Source organism: Oryctolagus cuniculus, chromosome 15 (assembly GCF_051225735.1).
Source record: "Oryctolagus cuniculus isolate XC-2025 breed Fujian yellow rabbit chromosome 15, ASM5122573v1, whole genome shotgun sequence".
NCBI lineage: Eukaryota > Metazoa > Chordata > Mammalia > Lagomorpha > Leporidae > Oryctolagus > Oryctolagus cuniculus.
The window spans coordinates 62864381-62884862 of NC_142881.1; the positions used below are offsets into that span (position 1 = coordinate 62864381).

At 59.5% G+C, this 20482-nt stretch overlaps 1 protein-coding gene and 1 long non-coding RNA gene across 6 annotated transcripts in view; both read left to right on the forward strand.

Moving 5' to 3' along the window:
* Nucleotides 1-1235: 1235 nt before the first annotated feature.
* LOC149122019 (uncharacterized) lies at nt 1236-17254 on the forward strand. 3 transcript variants are annotated; one of them, XR_016220922.1, is made up of 4 exons: nt 1236-3435; nt 5721-6097; nt 14330-14539; nt 15486-17115. It is a non-coding gene; the product is annotated as an uncharacterized LOC149122019 (long non-coding RNA). The 3 variants fall into 3 exon arrangements; XR_016220921.1 differs by lacking the exon at nt 1236-3435 and having other exon boundaries at nt 5489-6097; XR_016220923.1 differs by lacking the exons at nt 1236-3435; nt 5721-6097 and adding an exon at nt 10093-12223 and having other exon boundaries at nt 15486-17254.
* A 39-nt stretch (nt 17255-17293) lies between these two features.
* CHST3 (carbohydrate sulfotransferase 3) overlaps nt 17294-20482 on the forward strand; it is a 31874-nt gene continuing 28685 nt past the window's right edge. The window contains exon 1 of one of the 3 annotated variants that reach the window (XM_051823795.3): nt 17294-18350. The gene's annotated coding sequence lies outside the window, so the exon portion shown is untranslated. The other 2 variants (XM_008269989.5, XM_008269990.5) reach the window with 2 other exon arrangements.

Consider the following 20482-nt stretch of genomic DNA (forward strand, 5'->3'; position numbering starts at 1 on the left):
CCAGCCTGCTCCATCGAGACTCAGGCTGCATCTCCCGGGCTCTCCTGTCCATGGGTGAGCCAGGACCCCAACAGGAACAGGGGCCCAGCGTCTCTGAGGGGTCTGAGAGCACCGGCAGAGCCCAAGGATGCAGCCCCAGGCCCCCACCCCGTCCGCCCATCCGCCAGTCAGCGCTCAAGGCCTTGACCTACTGTGGCTGCAGGGCCTGGGGTGCTGGGTGGGCGTAGCTGGACCGGAGAGGGAGGAGACTGTGGTCGCCGTCTGCCCCTGATTGTCCCTGGAGTGGCTTTGGGGAGCAAATCCCTCTTTCATACATTTAATTTTATCCGTTATTGATTCAATGTATTTAAAAGTCAGGGGGAAAGAGAGACCGAGAGACAGGAGGGAAAGAGGAGGGGGAAAGAGGGAGGGAGAAAGGGGCGGGCGGGGGGATCTTCCATCTGCTGGTTCCTCCCGATGCCCACTTTAGCCAGGGCCGAGCCAGCAGTAGCCAGGAGCACGGGACTCAGGCCAGGTCTCCCCCGTGGGTGGTGGAGACGCACATGCCTGAGCCGCCAGCCACTGCCTCCCAGGGTGCTCTGGGCAGGGGGCTGCAACCAGGAGCTGAGGCAGGCTGGAGCTCAGGCAGCCCAGCCCACCCTCTGCTGGAAACGCCTGCCCCAGCAGATGCCCCTAACACCCTGGGACTGTCCGTCACTCGACGCCAGGGTGAGTGCGTGGCTACTTCCCTCTGCTCCCCTCTCCGCCTCCCACTGTGCAGCTCTTAGCGCAGCAGCCCCTGTGGCCCAGCCTGGATCGGGCCGTTGAAAACCCCGAGCCTCCGTGTTCATCCAGGAAGTGAGGCAATGTCACTGCTGGTGTTGCTCTTCCGAGGGAACCACTGGAAAGTCTGAAAAAGACGGTTCTCTGTGCCTGTATCATCCTTAAAACTGGAGTACGGCTGTCCCTTGGTACCCGCAGGGGCTGCTTCCGGGACCACCCCTCCCCCTCCCCTGCCCAGGATACCAAGTGGCTCAAGTCCCTTGAGTGCAACCTTCGTGGTTACTCTCAACACCTGGCACCATGCAACAGGATCCGTTGTGAATGTGCCCACGTGGAAACCAGCTTCCTACACAGAGGAGTTGTTGTCTACCTGCTTCTGTAACGTTGCCTGCACCACCCACCCGGCTCCCAAGTCAACAGAGGGAAACTGAGGCAGGGAGGGTGGAGTAATCTCAGAAAGACTTGTGAGGCCTGGATCTGTTCGGAGAGCCCGGAGAACACCTGTCCAGGCCAGCACTGGCCACCGGGCAATGCTGGGCTGGGTTGTTCCTCGGTGCCCCTAAGAGCTTCCGCCTGATGGGGGCAGGAGGACACCAGCCAGAGCAGATGCAGCTGGTGGCCTTTGTCGCCCCCCCTCGGCTCCTGTGATGACAGCCACAGCCGCGGTGGCAAATCCGTGCATGCTGACGACGTCTCATCTGCTCGAAGCTCGCCACTCTGCCATCCCCTGGACTTTCTCCAAAGCCGGGGACTCTGGCTGGAGCCCTGAGCAGGCACAGCCAAGAGACAACCCCCCAGGCCGTCCTCACCCAGCGCGGGAGGAGCCGGCTCAGGACCACTTGGCCGCCAGCCCTGAGACTGGCGCTCCCAGCTGTCTCTCACGGTGACCTCAACCTCACCCCTGTCTAGCTTTTCCTCCTTCCCTGTCTCCCTCGTACTCCCTCTCCAATAAGCTCCTGCACCCAAGTCCTCATCTGCAGCCCTACCTCAGGGCAGCCCTAACTAAGGTGCACAGGAGTGGTCACCACCCAACCCTGAGGGTGCTCAGTGCCGGGGCGTGCAGGAAAAGGGCTCTGGGACCCCGCAAGGTCTCTGCCAACACAGACAGGCTTGGCGGCTGCTTTCAGATTGGACTGGCCCAGAGCGACTTCCCCAGAGGCGGCTGAGCAGTCTGGCGGGAAACAAAGGACACTCTGCGGAGAGCTGAGGACGCCTGAGAGCAATGTGGACTGCACGTCCGATGCCACTCTTGGGGTGACGCCGGATGCTTCTGCGATTCAGCAGGAGGAAGTCGGTTCTCAGAACAGGCACGCGCCGTGTTCATCTGTGAGGGGTCAGGATGTCGGCAGGCCCTCAGCCTGGCTGTTAAGACACCTGTACCCTCCATCAGGCAGCCTGGATTCCACACCACGCTCCGGCTCCCTGCTGATGCACACTCGGGCCGGCCGTGGTGACCACGGCTCAAGCAGTTGGGTCCCTGCCTCCCGTGGGGGAGATGGGATTGAATTCCTGGCCCCCACCTCTGGCCAGGGGAGTGAACCAGCAATTGGGAGCTCACTCCCTCTCTGCCTTGTCTCTCAAATAAACCCAGAAATTTTCAAAGACATTGCTACGTGACTTCCAAATGATCAGGAAACAGAAGCAGGTGGGAGGGAGAGATATGTCAACCTGCTGGAGGCCCGAAGCTGCTCTGTGGCGTGATCAGCCTGACAGCGCGTGCGTGGTGTCACATGCGCGGGGCCCTACAGCTCAGGCTGCGGTAAGTAGGCCTGTCCCCTCGTTGGTGACACGGCTGTCTTCCCAGGTCGCTGTTCACGGGGCCACGCTGCCCTTGTCCACGCGGGTCTGTGTTAGCCACGTGCAGACAGCTTTGTCACTGCACCACGCCCTTCCTGGAACCAATTCCTCACGATGCAAGTGTCAAGTCCGAGCCCTGCCTCCGTGACATCCCCTCTTTATTGGAGTCCTCTGAGCCCCTCAACACTAAGTGTAAGAAAGACAGAGGTTTAACAGCCACCGGGAGGCCCCGGTTCCCAGGTCCCCTTCTAGAAGCAGCTAACATTAGTTTCTAGAGCCTTCTCCCAGGGCCCACCCAAGCCTCGGTATGAAAAGTAGGCACACATCCCCCACCCCGGCCCGCTCAGGCACACCTTCTGCCCTTGTAGCATGTTGCAAAAGCAAGAATCCTTCCAGAAAAATAAAACACAACACTACAAGCTGTATACACAGGCTCTAAGATGTTATCCCAAGATCCATGCTTTTCAAAAATCAGGCCCCAAAGAAGACAGGACGTGAAATAAGTAACAGTAGGCTGTGACACTTTCTTGGCCAGGGTCCCAGAGCTGGGAGTGCCTCTCACAGGGCAGAGGTTCCGGGCAGAGGGAGTGGCTTTGTGGCCAACGGAGGCTTTGTGCAGAAGGAAGCAGGCCCTGGCCCCCAGTGCCTGGCCCAGGCCACGTCTGTAGCCCGTCCTGCTCTCCAAGGCGAGATGCCACCCTTACCTCCTGATCCTGGCTGGGGGTTATTTTTGTCCATCCCAACTACCAGTTAGCCAGGCAGCCCTATAATTTGGGGCCCTGGCCGCCCCCATACTGCAACCCCGAGCTCGGGTTGGGTCCCAGCAGCTGTGCATAAAGGATGCTCTGTGGCTGAAGTCTCTTCTGGAAATGAGAGGTCAGAGTGCAGGGAGCCACAACGGGGCGGGGCGGGGCGGGAGCCTGGGGTGTCTGGGTTGACTGCACCCCCTTTACTCCACCATCAGACTGATCGTGGCTGTCTGGGGGAGATGAGTGTGCCGTGCTTTCTCCGAGGGTGCAGGTGCACAGGGGATGGGGCTGTGAGGCTGGAGCCCCGAGGGTCGGGAGGCTCGGGTGCCCGGGCAGCCCCGACTCTCACTGCCTTTGCAGGCTCACGTCCGAGGGCCACGGTCTCTGCTACCTGCCTGGGACAGACCCGCCCCTCCAGGGCCCTGTGGCTGCCGCTCAGGGCTCTTCCAGTGAATTCAGGGTTCTTCCGCTGTCACTCAGCTTCCATCCCGCCCCTCCCCCAGAGTCCACAGACAAAGCCCCGGATCCTCAGGAGGCAGGGCCTTTTGTGGGATCTCACGGGGCTGCGGTGGGTAAGAAGGGGCTTTTGGTTTTGTTTTTGAAGATTTTCATTTATTTCATGTGATGAATGAATTTCAATATTTTAAATTCCATTTTAACTTAAAGATAGCTTCATTTCTATTAAGGAAAAACAAAAAATGTACCAACACTTTAGTGTTGATGTCATTTCACATTGATAGTGACATTACCGTCTAGTTTATGAGTGCTGACGTGCCCAGTGGGATCCCAGCCCTGGCTCAGGTGCCGCACGTGCAGGGAGCCCGACAGGTTTTGCAGAACGCCTTCAGGGCCACGGTCCAGACCTGCACTCAGTCCTCTGGTCCCAACGCCAGTGCTTTCTCCATCTCACTGTCCTGCTGAGGAGACCAGGATGGGCTCACTTGGCAGGGAGGTGTGGGTGGTGGAAACAGAGGGCTGCAGGTACCTGAAGCCGCAGCTGATCCCGAGGCCCCTGTGGTCCGGGTGGGGAAACTGAGGCCCAGAGAGGGGGAGCAACTAGCCCACAGTAAGAGGGTGTGAGAGGTAGGAAGGGCTTCGGCTGGATTTGCCGAGGCCAGGCCTGAATCCAGATTCCCATGAACATGATTATTTGAGATTAGGATCCCAGGAGAGCCAGGTGGGGAATGGGGAAACGGGAGTGGGGAGGCACAGGGGCCAAGAAAGGGGGTGAGGGGGCCAAGTACGGGGGTCCTGTGCAGGAGGCTCAGCTCAGAGCGTGTCAGGGCTCAGAGTGGTTCCAGCAGGGGTGCAGGTGGTGCGGCCCCGCCCCGGGGCAGAGCGCAGGCTCCCTACTTGCCTTACCCTGGACACTTGCTGTCCGTCCGCCTCTCACCGGTCTGCGAGCTCCCCAGCGCGGGCACAGCATAGCCGGCTGGACACAGAACGAGCGCCTGGCAGATTTTGTTTAGAGGGAATGGATGGAATCCGTAAACTGCAAGGCCACTCCCCAGGGGCTGGGGACCCAGCCCAGGCCTCCTGCGCGGTGTCGGGGACCCAGCTACTTAAGCTGTCACCGTCGCCTGGCGCTCAGAACAGGAATCTGGGATGGAGAGAGCTGGGACTGGGACTCAGGCACGCAGACGTGGGATGTGGGTGTTCTGCTTGGTGTTCTGACTGCTGGGCCGAACGCTTGCCCCCAAGAATGCAATGCTTAGAACCCAACGACCTGGCTTCACATCTTGGCTCTGCCTACCCCAGGACAGGAGGGCCTCCGGGTCTCAGACACCACATGCATGGTGACTAACTCTGCAGGAGCCGTGGGCGGTGCCGCCTGCCAGCGCTGGCCTCACACCCCACCCATGCCTGCCCCTGCCTCCTGTCTTGGGCCTCCCTGACGTCATCAACACATGGCCGCCGCCTTGTGCCGACCCCTGCACGGGTCCAGGCCGAGACAAACACAGCCTTCCTCTAAGGGTCTGGAAGAAGTGAGATAGGCCTTTCAATGTAGAGGAACTGGGTCAGGGCCTCCCCCCTCTTCCCGGTCTTCTCACCGCTAGGCCCCTCCCTCCTCCTCCCCTCACATCTAACCAGGGGCCCTGCTGACTCCACCCCCTGAGCCAATCAGAGGATGTCCTTCTCTCCCCCACCTCCCCCCACCCACGGGCACTGATCCCCCAGGTCATGCCAGCTCCCCGCCTGGACCCCGACTGGGTCCTCCGGTGCCCGGCCCGAGCCCTCTGCTCTGCACTCATAGCATCCTTCCCAGGATGCACCTCTGCCCGTGCCCGCCTTTCCCCCAACCTCTTCCACGGCTCCCCACTGCTCTTGGTAAAGGTGCTCCAGCCCCCTCCCCGGCCACGCCCAGCCTCCCACCACTGGCTCCTGCAGCCCATACCTGCTTCCTCTCCCCAGCGATGACCTCCGCCTGCCCTGCACCCCTCTTCAGCTCGCTGACCTTTGACTTTTTACTGAAGAGGTCTTTAAATGCAACGCAAGCAAAGGCACAGTGAGACCACGGCTTCACCCAGCCTCACCCACCTCAACAGATGCCTCCGCACAGCCTTGGCTCCGCCCACCTGCCACCTGCTCCCTCCCACACACCTCGCCCACCTCCGCATCTTCACGCAGCCCGTGGCTCTGCAGAAGGGCCCAACCACGAAAGCACAGCCACGTGGCCACAACCACACCTGTCGGACCAACAGATGTTCCCGCTGGCATCAGATGCACTGCAGAGCCCACCTCCCCCAAATTATTTTACACGTCTCCTGAAAATGCAGTCATTGGTTCGGGTAAGGATCTGGGTAAAATTCGTCCTTTGAACTTGTGTCCAGACATGGGGAGCAAGTCCCTCCTGTGGAATCCCCAGGGGCGATCCCACCCTGAACTAGGAAACCACACTGGGGGAGGCTTGGGAACTTAAGGGGTTGTTAACACCCAGGGATCCGAGAGACAGCAGGGGCCGAAGCCCAGGCGCTCCCAGGGTCCCCCTAGCAGGTGGGCACTGGCAAGGCAGGAGGGGATTTCCTGGTATGGGACAGCACTACATCACAGGGGCGAGAGAGGGAACTTGTGGCGGGAAGGACCCCCTAGGCTGGGGGTCACGGTTTGTTGGTGAAGACGTTGAGGCATCAGGAAAACAGGAAGTTTTTAAAATCCGCATTACAATTCCTCTGAAGCTTTCTTTTTGGCCTTCAAACTCTATAAATTTCCTTTACATTTGTTCATTTTTTTTCCTTGCTATTTTTATTTGTTAGTTGTTACTGAAAATCTGAGTTTTTCATCTGTGGGATTTTCCACAGCTGGGCCGATGATGATCTGGGTGGCATCCCGTTAACCACGCCCCCTGTCCCTGTGTGTTCCGAAGATGGCAGCTGGGCTACAGGTGCAGCCACATGCGCCCTCAGGCCTCCTCTTCCTCCTCCCCACCCCCTTCTTCTCCTTCTTCCTCTTTTGTTTTAAAGGTTGTGAAACTTCCTCATCATTGTTACTTTTTTTACTATTTTAAAAATATCTATTTATTTGAGAGGCAGAGAAAGAAACAGGGAGAGTAAAACCCATCTCCCCGAAATGCCCACAATGGATAGGGCAGGGCCAGACTGAAGCCAGGGCCCAGGAACTCAACCCAGGTCTCCCACACAGTGGCAGGACACGGTCACCAGAGCTGTCACCTGCTGCCCCCCGGGGTAGGCCCTGGCATAGAGCTGCAGTCGGAAGCAGAGCTGGGTCTCAGACCCAGGTTATCGTGGGGGACACGGGTGTCTCTCTCAGTGCAGTAACTGCTGGGCTCCCTCTGTCTCCTCCCCTCCTCCACCTCCCCTCCTCCTCCCCCTCCCCTCCCCTCCTCCTCCACCCCTCCTCCTCCTCCCCTCCCCTCCTCCTCCCCTCCTCCTCCTCCACCCCTCCTTCTCCACCCCTCCTCCTCCCCTCCCCTTCTCCTCCTCTCCCCTCCCCCTCCCCTCCCCTCCTCCTCCACCCCTCCTCCTCCACCCCTCCTCCTCCCCTCCCCTCCTCCACCCCCTCCCCTCCTCCTCCCCTCCTCCTCCCCTCCCCTCCTCATGGGGGACACGGGTGTCTCTCTCAGTGCGGTAACTGTTGGGCTCCCTCTGTCTCCTCCCCTCCTCCCCCTCCCCTCCTCCTCCCCCTCCCCTCCCCTCCTCCTCCACCCCTCCTCCTCCTCCCCTCCTCCTTCCCCTCCCCTCCTCGTGGGGGACACGGGCGTCTCAGTGCAGTTACTGCTGGGCTCCCTCTGTCTCCTCCCCTCCTCCTCCTCCCCTCCCCCTCCCCCTCCCCTCCTCCTCCCCTCCCCCTCCCCTCCTTCTCCCCTCCCCTCCTCCTCCCCTCCCCTCCTCCACCTCCCCTCCTCCTCCCCTCCTCTTCCTCCTCCCCTCCTCTTCCTCCTCCCCTCCTCCACCTCCCCTCGTCCTCCACCTCCCCTCCTCCTCCACCTCCTCCTCCACCTCCTCCTCCTCCCCTCCTCCACCTCCCCTCCTCCTCCCCTCCTCCTCCCCTCCTCCTCCTCCTCCCCTCCTCCACCTCCCCTCCTCCTCTCCTCCTCCTCCCCTCCTCCACCTCCCCTCCTCCTCCACCTCCTCCTCCACCTCCTCCTCCTCCCCTCCTCCACCTCCCCTCCTCCTCCCCTCCTCCTCCCCTCCTCCTCCTCCTCCCCTCCTCCACCTCCCCTCCTCCTCTCCTCCTCCTCCCCTCCTCCTCCTCCCCTCCTCCTCCACCTCCCTCCCCTCCTCCTCCACCCCTCCTCCTCCTCCTCCCCTCCCCTCCTCCTCCTCCTCCCCTCCTCCTCCCCCCCACCTCCACCTCCCCTCCTCCTCCCCCCCACCTCCACCTCCCCTCCTCCTCCACCTCCTCTCCTCCTCCCCTCCTTCCCCTCCCCTCCTCCTTCCCTTCCCCTCCCCTCCTCCTCCCCTCCTCCTCCCCCTCCCCTCCTCCTTCCCCTCCCCTCCCCCTCCCCTCCTCCTCCCCCTCCCCTCCTCCTTCCCCTCCCCTCCTCCTTCCCCTCCCCTCCTCCTTCCCCTCCCCTCCTCCTCCACCTCCCCTCCTCCTTCCCTCCTCCTCCTCCCCTCCCCCTCCTCCTGTACACTGTACCACCGTGAGTCCGTCTGTGTTCTGGGATTCTGCGCGACTTCAGCGATGTCCTCACTGATCTCCTCCCTGCTCTGACGCTGTTCTCTGACGGCCTGTCCCGCAAGCGCCCAGGAACGTTCCTTCGAGCGTTTCCTGTAGTGACAGCTGCTGTGCGGCTGTACACTTGAAGCTCCGCGTCACACAGCACAAGACCCTGGCGTCACGTTTCCCGAACGTTTCATTAGATTGTCTCCCGGAATGAATCGTTGTTGCTGACGTCAGGTGACAGAGTGTCTTCTACAGTCACTTATTTACTTTCTTGAAAGAGCCGCAGAGAGAGACAGACGGAGACACAGAGACAGAGAGGGGTCTCCTATCCGCCGATTCACGCCCTCAAATGGCCGCAAAAGCCAGGGCTGGGCCAGGCCGAAGCCAGGATCCAGGAACTCCACCTGGGTCTCCCACAGGGGTGCAGGGGCCCAGCGGGTCGGCCATCTGCTGCGCTCCCAGGTGCATCGGCAGGGAGCTGGAGCGGAAGCCGAGCAGCTGGGGCTGGAACAGGCGCTCCGATGGGGGTGCTGACGGCACAGGTGGCCACTTAACGTGCTGCTCCACAGCACTGGTCCCAGTGACTTGTTCTTCTGTTCCTGATACATGAATTGGGGGTTTTGCTTGGGTTCCTCCAGTGTTTTTCCCTTTTTTCCTTAAAGCCCAGTAGTTTTCTTAGATGTGAGTCTCAGTGCCTCTCCGATGTGCAATTTCAAGTCTCCCTGCGAGGGAGCGCCCTTGCATCAGTTTGGGGTTTGCTCCGTTCTGTTGGCTTCGCTTTCTCCTGCGCTCTGCACCGACTCCTGTTCCGTGTGTGCTCAGTCTTCCTTTTCCGCCTGCTCCACGGGGCTGCTTCAGAAAGCTCGCAGTAGCGCCAACGTCGGGGAGAAGAACCGCCTGGCTTCCACCCCGGCCCGGGCCTCTCCGCGACACTGGGAGAGAGCAGTGTGGCTCAGTACTTCTCACCACCCCATGGGAAACAGTTCCCAGCGTCCGGCTTCAGCCTGGGCCAGCCCCTCTGTGGAGGGCGCTGGGGAGTGAACCAGCGCAGGAGAGCTCTCTGCCTCTCAAGTTAAAAAAAAAAAAAAAAACTTTAATGGAAAATTGAAATTAGAAGACAAGGTTATTTTGGTGGAAGCCATTTTCATAACTGTTGCAGTTTTCCTGTGAACTGTTTGAAAACTGCCTCCGATCTGTGGTTTCACCTGAACTGCTTTGCATTTCTTTATTGGCCAACGCCCGCCCGCCTTTCTCTCTCCTGGCTCTCTCAGGCGCTGTCTGTGTGGGCGTCCTCGCTCCTCTCACTCCTGCCCTCGTCTGCAGGCCTGCAGTGGCCTCTTGTCCTTCTAGATCAGCTACTTTGATTGTCATTTTCTTTTAAAAAAATATTTATTTATTTATTTGAAAGTCAGAATTATACAGAGAGAGACAGACGCAGAGAGAGGTCTTCCATCCGCTGGTTCACTCCCCAAATGGCCACAATGGCCAGAGCTGAGCCGATCCAAAGCCAGGAGCCAGGAGCTTTCGTTGGATCTCCCACGTGGGTGCAGGGGCCCAAGGACTTGGGCCATCTTCTACTGCTTTCCCAGGCCATAGCAGAGAGCTGGATCTCTCTGTTACGGGGCAGTCGGGACATGAACCAGCGCCTATATAGGAAGCCGACACTGCAGGAGGCGGCTCTGCCCACTACACCACAGTGCCGGCCTCATATCATCATTCTTTTCAAAACTTCCCTTTTCCCCAAAAATCACCTCACCTCTGAGTCTATCTAATCTTGATTTAGGTGATTTCATAACTTCTGTCGTCAAAAACTTCACTTCGCCGTGCTGGGTTACAGCCTTCATCTGGCTTTTCTGACTCACTTTTATTAACTGTAAGAATGTTGTGTTGCTATTGACTTTTTTTCTATTATTTTACATAGGATTCAATCTTGATCCTTTTCTAATACTACTCTTTTTTTTTTTTTAAGATGAACTTTTCAAGTTTGTACTCTTATTTTTTATTTTTCCATTCTCTGGGTATCTCCTTGCTTCTTTAAAAAAAAAACACACTTGTACTTATTCCTTTTATCATTTTATTAATTTGAAAGGCTGCTGCTCACTCCCCAAATGCCCACCGTAGCAGGGTCTGGGCCAGGCTGACTCCATCCAGGTCTCCCACGGGGCGGCCAGAACCCAGCCACTGGGGCCATCACCACTGCTCCCAGGTGTGCATCAGCAGGAAGCCGGAATGCCGAGCAGAGGCAGGACTTGAACCCAGGACCTCCAAGGTGCACAGAAAAGAGGTGCATTTAGTTCACACTTCTGGGTGCTGAGAGCCAAGGCCAGGTGGCCCTGTTCAGCCTCTAGCGAGGGCCTCCTGGCTCTGTCACAAAATGGTGGCTGCTATCTTGGGAAGCGAGGGACCAGGGAGGGGCCAGGCTCACTGTTTTGTAACAATTCACTCCTCTGGGAACTAATTCCCTCCTGGGAGCTCTCCTCTTCCCACTCCACCAGAGCCCTGCCCCTGTGGTCTAATCATCCCCCCGGGCCCCACCTCTTAAAGGCCCCATCACCATCAATACCGTTGTGTGGGGGATGGAGCTCCCAGCACGTGAAGCACTGGGGAACACACTCAAATCTCACACAAACCCACAGCAGAGAGCTTTCTCCCATCACGGCTCCTGGGCTCCTCATGCTGGGGCATCCACAGGTGGCTATTCTAGCTACTACTGCTGTGTGATAAACCACACGAAACTTAGTGTGTTCCTATGGCAGTTACAGAGTGCGTGGGTGGGGGATTCAGCAGGGGTCCGGGGGGCTAGCACGTCTCTGCCGGAAGGCTGAGTGAGCTGACTTGCCAGCTAGGGGCTGGGGACACCTGGAGGCTGCAGCACGGACGAGCCTGGCCAGCGACACTGGCTGGCGGCTGCAACTGCCTGGAACCATCTCTCCATGTGGCCTGTTGGGTTTCCTCCCGCGCACAGTGGCCGATCTCCAAGAACAATCCTCTAAGAACAACGGTGGACATGTGCAGCATGTTCACTCCAGGCAGCCTGGAAGTCACAGGGCTTCAGCTCCACGGCCCTGCCTGGGTCCAGGCAAGCACAGGCGTCATGGGCACACCCGGCGGGACGAGGTGACGGTTTCGCGGCCATCTATGGGGAGTTCACTCTGCCACGAGGATGCTGTGCGTGCGGCTTTCTCTCCCAGCTTCATCCCAGCCCCGCTTTGAGCCCCTCATCCCGAGCGGTCTCCTCTCTGTTCCGGTCAGCTCAGACTCGACACTGACAGCCTGGTGCAGAGTTTATGCCATGAAAGGAAGCTTCAGTCTGTCAGTGTCGGGAGTTTATGGAGGAAGCAGAGAGGAGCCTGTGGGGCCCAGCTGGCTGCAGCACCCCCCCCAGACAGGACTTCCCTGTGGGCCCCTTGCACCCACATGCAAACTGGACTCCGCTCCAGCACCAGCCTCCGCCCCCAGGCCGTCCTGCTGCCCTTCTGAGGACTCAAGGGTGCTTTCCGGGTCCACCTGCTCTCAGGCCACCAGCAGCCTGGCCGGCTTCCTTCTGCCCTCTCCTACACAAGTCTGAAAGGCAACGAGCCCTCTAACTGCTGGGGTGTGCCCCCGTCCCCAGCTGTATCATAGGCTTGTGGGTTTAACTTGTCTCCTGGTTTTGCGGTAGATATTGTCTGTGGATCTTTTTTTATCCTAGTTCTGTTATTCTGGGGGTGTGTTACTCTACCAGGCCTGTAGAGCGCCAACAGCAGAATCGCTCGCCATCGCCACCCTGCAGGCTGGAAGTCTGAGAGGTGGGTTTCTGGCAAGCCCTGCCTTCCCAGCTTCAGGGGCCTTGCCCCCGAGATCACCCACCTGCCTTCCCCTCATGCTGGGTTGGGGGCCACCCCCACGAGCTCATGCACTTTTCATTGTCTCCATAAAGGCCAGTCTCCATCAGTTGAGCTGCTCTAACAGGGACACCTACGAGGGGGTCCTAAAGTATCAGCTTTAGAGGTGGAGCCTGGCGAGTCCCACAAGGCCATGCCAGCAGGTGCAGGGTACAGCCAAGGCTCACTCTCTACGGGAGAGGCCCACAGCCCTCGTAAGCCTCTCCTATCTGGACATGCATCTCCTCCATGGGGCAGAGCCCCCCCTGGCCTGACCCTTTCCCAAAGGCCCACCTCTTAACACCACCCCTTTGGAGCCAGCACCGTGGCTCACTTGGTTAATCCTCTGCCTGCGGTGCCAGCAACCCATATGGGCTCTGGGTTCTAGTCCCAGTTGCTCCTCTTCCAGTCCAGCTCTTGGCTGTGGCCTGGGAGGGCAGTGGAGGATGGCCCAAGTGCTTGGGCCCCTGCACCCGTATGGGAGACCAGGAGGAAGCACCCAGCTCCTGGCTTCGAGTTGGCGCAGCTCCGGCTGTAGTGGCCATTTGGGGGATGAACCAACGGAAGGAAGACCTTTCTCTCCGTCTCTCTCTCTCTTACTGTCTAACTCTATCTGTCAAATAAAAAAAAAAAAAAAAAAAAAAAAAAAAAAAAACTCCTTCAGGAGTGGGTTTTGGAGCTCACTCAAACCATGGCATCAGGGCCTGTCCCCAAGGACAGACTCCTGGGGGGCTCGGGCTTCAATATCGGAATCAAGGTTGTTGCGGGCACAATTGCAGCTCTAACTGGAGTAAGAGAGGGAGGGGCACAGGCCGCCCAGCTCAACTACCCAGGACAGGAGCAGAGTGGGGCAGGGTGGGGCAGGGTGGGGGGAGCTCCGGGAGGCTGAGGGGCGGGTGTGCAGTACGTGCTAAAGCCCTCCATACCCGGCTCTGCCTGCCCCTGCCCCTCCTCCGCTGTCACGCCTGCTGCCTCCCCCTTCATGGTCCAGGGACAGCAAACAGCTTCTCACTTCCACTGTGCACAGCACCCAGCTCTGGCCTCCTTGCCACGGCTCAGGCAGTCCTGATGGCCGGTGTTGCCCTGTAATGCCATCTCTCCCCATTTCTGCCAGGCGCTCTTGTTTATTTTATCCTTCTGCGCTTTCTCTAGAAAGTCTGTGCACGTGTCCAGCTGGCTGCAGGGACCCCCCCACCCCGCCGTGTGTGCCCGTAACACCCACACACACCACCACGCCTCCTCACTGTGCTGGCCGCACTGCTCTGCAGCTGGGTCCCCGTGAGTCCCCGAGGGCAGGACCTGCACCCCATCAGCTGCAGTGGACAGGTCACTGCTCTCCAGGCTCCCTGCCCCTGCCCTGACGGTCCCGTCCACGCCATGGCCTTGGCTTCACAGAGATCAGCACACACTGCTTTGCATCGATGACTTTGAGTTTGGGCGTGGGGTTTACTTTGGCCATGTCACAGGCAGAAGTCTTAAACGTACTTGTGTGGCTTGGCTCATCTCTTGCACTCATGTGACCTACCCTAGGAAGAACACCCCCCGCCCCGGGTAGCCACTGGTCCAAGGGAAGGGGAAATGTGGAGACACGTGGAGTAGACCTGAACCCACCCCAACCCGGTCCTAAGTCCAGCCAATCCCATGGCCCAAAACGAACTCACCTGAAACCAGGAGCCCGTGAATGAGAACAAAAGAAGCCTGGTGCTGTAGGCCACTGAGATTTGGAGCGTGTTTGTTATGTGGCACAATTATAATAGCTGCTAAGACATCATCGGTCCTCGTGCTCCCAAGCTCTTCACGGTCCAGGACTGAACAATAAAGAAGCAAATAATTCTTTGATCCACATGTTTGCAGTGTGAATCTGCTCTCGTCACTGCACCTAGCACAGCCTCTGCCACTTCTCCTTTCCCAAAGGGCCAGCAATGGCCTCTCTGCAGGGCTGTGGTGAGGATGCACTGACGCAGCGTGGCTAAGCCTCCCTGCTGCACGCTTTGTGCTACACAAGTGACAGCGTTTTCCTCTTCTTCACAGCTTAATCGTTGTTGTTAGACTTTCCTTGCCCTGGTTCACTTCGCAAATGCCTCCAACAGTGCAACAGCCAAGGGCTGGGCTGAATGGAAACCAAGAACTGGGAACTCAAGCCGTATCTCCCACGCGGGTGGCAGGAACCACATCACCTGAGCCATCACCTGCTGCCCCCCAGGGTGTGCGTTAACAGGAAGCTGGAGTCAGGAGTTGGAGGTGGGTAGCAAATGCAGGGGCTCCAACATGGCCCCTGACTGCCGCACCCACCCTCTTAACCGCTAGCCACCCTGGCAGCTCCGTGTGAGCTCTTAGGTTAAAATTCTTAGGGGAAAGGGAGCTGAGATGGGAGACAGAGCAGAAGGAACGAGCTGTCTGGGTCCTTCACCTCCAGGGACAGGAGCTGCCCCGGACCCTGGAACGGCTCGGTGGCTTCGGGCCCAGCGTGGAGCCGGGCTGCTGGACACCTGGAGGCTCGTTGCTGTGGGAGCAGACCCTCTCCTTCAACCTCCCTGCTGGGAGGAAGCGAGAGCTGGTCACATGCAGAGACACGAATGTGCCGCACAGGGACGTGAGGCCCAGCCCTGCCGCTGGGTGCTACAGACCCAGCAGTCTCAGCTGATACCTTATGGCACGAAAGGATCTTCTAGATGAATCAAGTCAACCCACCAAGTGTGAGGAACAAATACATTTTTTTTTTTTTTTTGACAGGCAGAGTGGACAGTGAGAGAGAGAGAGACAGAGAGAAAGGTCTTCCTTTGCCGTTGGTTCACCCTCCAATGGCCGCCACGGCCGGCGCGCTGTGGCCAGCGCACCGCGCTGATCCAATGGCAGGAGCCAGGTGCTTCTCCTGGTCTCCCATGGGGTGCAGGGCCCAAGCACTTGGGCCATCCTCCACTGCACTCCCTGGCCACAGCAGAGAGCTGGCCTGGAAGAGGGGCAACCGGGACAGAATCCGGTGTCCCGACCGGGACTAGAACCCGGTGTGCTGGCGCCACAAGGCGGAGGATTAGCCTAGTGAGCCGCGGCGCCGGCCCATACATTTGTCTTAAGTCATTAAGTTGTGGAGGTGGCTTGTTATACAACATATAAATTAGTATATAAGTGAAACTCTCTAATTATATGCTACATGTGATAGTATCATAAATTATTATTTTTATTTCAGAACCATTTGAGAGGGAGTGGACAGAAACTGTGACCTTACATCTTGCAGTGTGAATCTCTAACAAATGAAGTAGCCTTTTCCATGACCAAGATACAATGGATAACTCTGGAGATTTAGCATCAGTATAAAATCATTGTTTACTAATTCCCCATTCATATTTTGCCAAATATCTAATGATCTTTTGCAGTAAATTTTTTTCAGCCCCAGGATCCAACTTAAGAAGACACACTACATTTGGTGGTTGTGTTAGCTATACATGGCTATGTAACCAGTGACCCCACACTTAGTGGCTTATAGCAGTATTTATAGAGCTGGTGTTTGGAGCCCTGGTTAAGATGCCACTCGGGTCCTGGCTCTGCCTCCGATTGCAGCTTCCTGCTAATGAACCCTGGGGAGGCACAAGTATTTGCTGCCCACATGGCCGCTTTAGCTGGGGCCTGTCTATTGCAGGCACCTGAGGACTGAACCCATGGATGGAAGATCTCTCCATGTGCCTCTCTGCCTTTCACTCTCTCAAATAAAATGAAAATACATTTAAAACAATTTTTTTTTTAAGAAGCAGTACTGGGGCCAGTGCTGTGGCCTAGCAGGTTAAGCCACCGCCTGCAATGCCAGCATCCCATATGGACACCGGTTTGAGTTTCAGCTGCTCCACTTCTGATCCAGCTCTCTGCTAGTGGCCTGGGAAAGCAGAAGAAAACGGCCCAAGCACTTAAGCCCCTGCATTAGTGTGGGAGACCCGGAAGAAGCTCCTGGCTCCTGGCTTAGGTCCGGCCCAGCTCCAACCATTGTGACCATTTGGGGAGGGAAGACTCACTCTCTCTCTCTCTCTCTCTCTCTCTCTCTGTCTCTCCCCTTATCTGTCTGTGGCTGTGCCCCTCAAATAGAAAATAAATTAAAAGAAACAGTACTTACCACTTCTGCTCGTGTGGAGCAGGAGTCTGGAAGCAGCTTAGCAAGGCTGTTCAGCGCAGGGCCCCTCCCAAGTCGAGGAGACGGCCTTGACACAGCTCCAGGCTCTCCTGGGCAGCTCTGCCCACCGGTGGACTTGGAGCCTTGGCTCTTTGCTGGCTGACCAGAGGCCTCCCTTGGTTCCCTGAGACACAGCCCTCTCCTTCAGTAGCTCACTGTCTGGCCACTTGTTTGCTCAGAGCAAGCACATTGACATGGGGCACAGAAGAATCTGAGTGAGACACAACCTCAGAGTGACACCCATCACCGAAATCTGCCTGTCACAGGACTCCATCTCTTGTCACCTGGAACGAGCTCTTGCTTACTTTGTCTTTCTTAGCATTGGCATTGACAATATGTCGCTCAGCGGTGCGCAGACGTCTGGGTTTGTCGGTCATGTCCTCGTACTCCGACCCAGGGCTGTGTCTCTCCTAGAAAGCTCTTGCGTTTCTCAAACAGTAAACCATGAGACCTGGGCACGGGCACTGGCGTCCGTCACGACTTGGGACGCCCAGTTCAAGTCCTGGCCACGCTGCTTCTTGCTAACATGCAGGATGGATGGCTCCAGCACCTGGATCCACGCCCCCAATGTGGGAGACTCCTGCACTCCTGGCTTTGGCTGCTGTGGGTGCTTGGGGAGCAGACCAGAGGACAGAAGATCTCTCCTCTCTGTGCCATTCTGTCCTTCAGATACAACGAAAATAAAGAAAAATAAAAATTTAAAAACAGACTTGATTTTCTTGGCCCAGAAATTGTGGAAAGAAGTTGAGCCTGAAAAGTGTCTTAGGATGAAAGCTCTGAACATCCAGGCTGAGACCTCCCCCCCCCACCCGGGTGCCTCACTGTCCCGCCAGCCGCAGCTCGAGGCGTGAACGCCCTGGCACACCCCCCTCCCTCCGCACCTGAGAACTCCACCTTGTCTCTCAAGCCCAGGCGAGCGCACCAGGCTGCAGCCTGCACACACCGCGGCCTGGAGCCCCCTGGAGCCCCTACGCCTCCCCTGTGTTGCTGGTGTCTCTCTTCCCTATGGAAGGTAGGACTGCTGCTCGCTCTCCTCTCTCTATATACTCAGGAGGGGCTGAGTGAACACGCAGCACAGAGGCCCACAGTCTGCAACCTGACAGCGACCCAGTTCTAGCGTCTGCCCCTGGAGTGCATCACAAAGTCACAGCGATAGAATCCCACGTCTGTTCATCCATGTGACCCGGTGGGAAGGCCTCACCGGCCCAGCCAGCAGGTGCAAGCCAGCACAGCCCCCTGACGGCTCTGGAAGGCAGGAACACTGGCACTCCCAGCGGAGAAGGGGCGGTAGAGTCTGCAGGAGACTCCTCTGACCTGCCCGGGGAGGCCAGGCTCCCATACCCGGCCCAGCGCTGCGAACGACAGAGGGGGGGCACCCAATCAGGTTTTTCTGCTGAAGAAGACTCTGCGGTCTCGCATCATGGACTCTGCCCGGGCACGCCCTGGCCGGCAGCCTTGGTGGCAGCTCCAGCCTGCCTGGACCTCGGGCGCCAGCCCCCCAGGAGGAGGGCTCCAGGGAAGGCCCAGGTGCTGCCCTGTGCTCCCTGCCGCCTCCTTCCTGGGAGGTGAATTCTGCAAGTGATGGGGCAGGCTAAGGGAGGCCTGCAGGCTCCCCCAGCTCTGCAGGCTCCTCCTCCTCCTCAGGAGTTAATCTGTGCTTAAAACTCGCACCATCAGGCCGTGTCACAGAGGCCTGAGTTGGCTCCCGACCCAAGTCCTAGGAAGCCCGGGACCAGCAACACGGGTTGCTTCGTGTTCCAGTCCTGAGCCCTTAACCGCGCTCCGCACAAAAAAGTCTTTGTACCCCAGAGCCGCGCTGCCCCCACGGGCCCTGCAGACAGCAAGCAGGCCACAGCCGCAGCTGCTCGGAGGGGCTCAAGACAACGCCAGGTGGTGAGGACCCCATTTCTTCCCCGCTTCCTGGGTCTTGGTGTTCAGGGAGCCCCGGACAGGCTGGTGATGGGAGACAGTCTGCACAGAAGGGTGAAAGGGTGATCTGTTGCCTCCCAAGTCTTTGGAAACAGGGAGTGGGGGTGGGGGACCGTCCTTTACACCCGTGACCCCGCGGTGGGGACGGCGCGGGAAAATCCTCGCTGGGGCAGAGACCGCAGAGAAGCCACGCAGCCCACGGGGTCCCAGGAGAGGCGGCTCCGGAGGGTGAAGCCGCAGCCGCGGCCCGGAGCTCCTCCCAGCCTCGCCGGGAGGGGTGGGGATCCGAGCAGCTCCAGGCGGGTCCCCCGGGACGCACGAGCCCAGGCGCTGCGCCCGGAACAAAGGCCCGCAGAGGGGTCCCGGAGAGGCGGCTCCCCGGGGGCGGGTCCCGGTCCCCTCCCGCCAGCTCCTCCCCCTCCTCCCCTTCCTTCCCGGAGAGGCCCGGCCCGCGCGCAGCCTGGGCAGCGCCAACTTCACCAACGGTTCCCAAGTAGCCGGGCGCGCAGGGGTGGGAGCTGGGTGGGGTGAGGAAGGAGAAGAGGAGGAGGGTTCCCGAGCGCCTTGGACGCGGTTCAGGAATCCACCGCCGCCGCGGGCCGGAGCGGGGAGGGCGCGGGACAGGACCGCTTGCTCACCCGCTCGCTGCGCAGGACGGCGCCCGCCTGGCGCCGCTTCCCGCCGGGCGTGCGGACCGGGCCGGCCGCGCCTCCCTCGGTCGTCGCCCGCCGCCCGCCGCCGCTGTCCCCGGGGAGCGCGCAGAGCCCGGGCAGCGCGGGCGCCGAGGTCGCTCCGGCTGGGATCTTCCGAGAGGAGGGCGAAGTTGCGAGCGGATGCTGCTCGCGCCGGACCGCAGCCGCGGAGACTTGGATCCGCCCGCGCCACAGGCGGCGGGGCGGCCGTGGTAAGTGGGGCGCCAGCGTGCTGGAACCGCTGGGGAGGCCGCCCGGACGAGCGCCCCCCACCAGAGTGCCGAACTTTGGGAGAAGGCGGCCAGGCGGAGGATTCAAGAGGGAGCTCCCGACGCGGGGCGAACTCCACGCAGCCACCCCGAGCCGTGGCACCGGGTGCCATCCGCCGGGTGGTCCGGGTCCTCGCTGCGCCGGGCGCTCGCACAGACCGCGCGTGCCGCGGGGCTGCGCCCGTGTTCCTGCCGGCTCCGGGTCTGGGCTTTTAAACCCGGCACGTCCTCCGGCCCCTCAGTCTGCGCTGCCCACGCAGCCCCCGGGGAGAGCGAGTCCCCCGGGTGCCAGGGAAGGGGCCTCTGTCTGTGGCAGGTCGCGGCCGCCAGAGCCTGGAGACCAGGCGAGGGAGAGCAAAGCCGGCGTCGGAGGCGGCTTTCGGGTTCGGCGGGAGCGTGTTTGGGGTGGAAACTCGGTGTCTGGGTGATGTGTCTGGGCGTGCGCAGCCCTTCCGGAGGCGAGGCCCGGGGAGAGGAGCGAGTGATTCACAAACTCAGGCCGGCGTGCTGGGCCCGGGGAGCCGAGTGGGGAAGGCCGGCGGGCCGGGCTGCGCCGGCTGCAGCCGGGCGGTGGCCGTGACAGGCCTGGAGGGAGGCGGAGACCCTTCCCCCAGCGGATGTGCTTCCTCCGAGGACTTCAATGGGGAAGGGGCGAGGACATTCCGGCTCTGGGTACGTGAATGTGGAGGGGCTGGGAAGGAGAGTGGGAGTAGTAGGACTCCAAGGTCAGGAAGAAACTGGTTCTGTTCCGAGGTCTGCTTTTGCTTGCCCTTGAGGTTGCGTGTGGCTTCCTCGGCGCAGTGTACTGGGGCCTGAGGATGTTCTAAGGATTGTCCTGGGCCTACCCCAGTGCCTGGCACAGCGGGTACTCAACAGGTAGTCCCTTGATGAGCAGTGAGGCTGATAGCTAATATTTGTTATGGACTCTGTGAGCCGAGCCCAGCTGGGGTGCAGGTGGCTCCGAGGAGCCCTGCCTGGTGTGTCTGAGAGAGTGAGTGGCCCCCTTGGGTGCTGGCACAGGGGCCCAGAGCCTCCTCCCTGGACTCCGGCGTCTGAAGAGGTTTCCTGTTTGCATCTGGCTAAGCTGGGGTGAGGTGCTGTTTGGCAGATTCACTGGGGTCTCGGTGGGAGATAA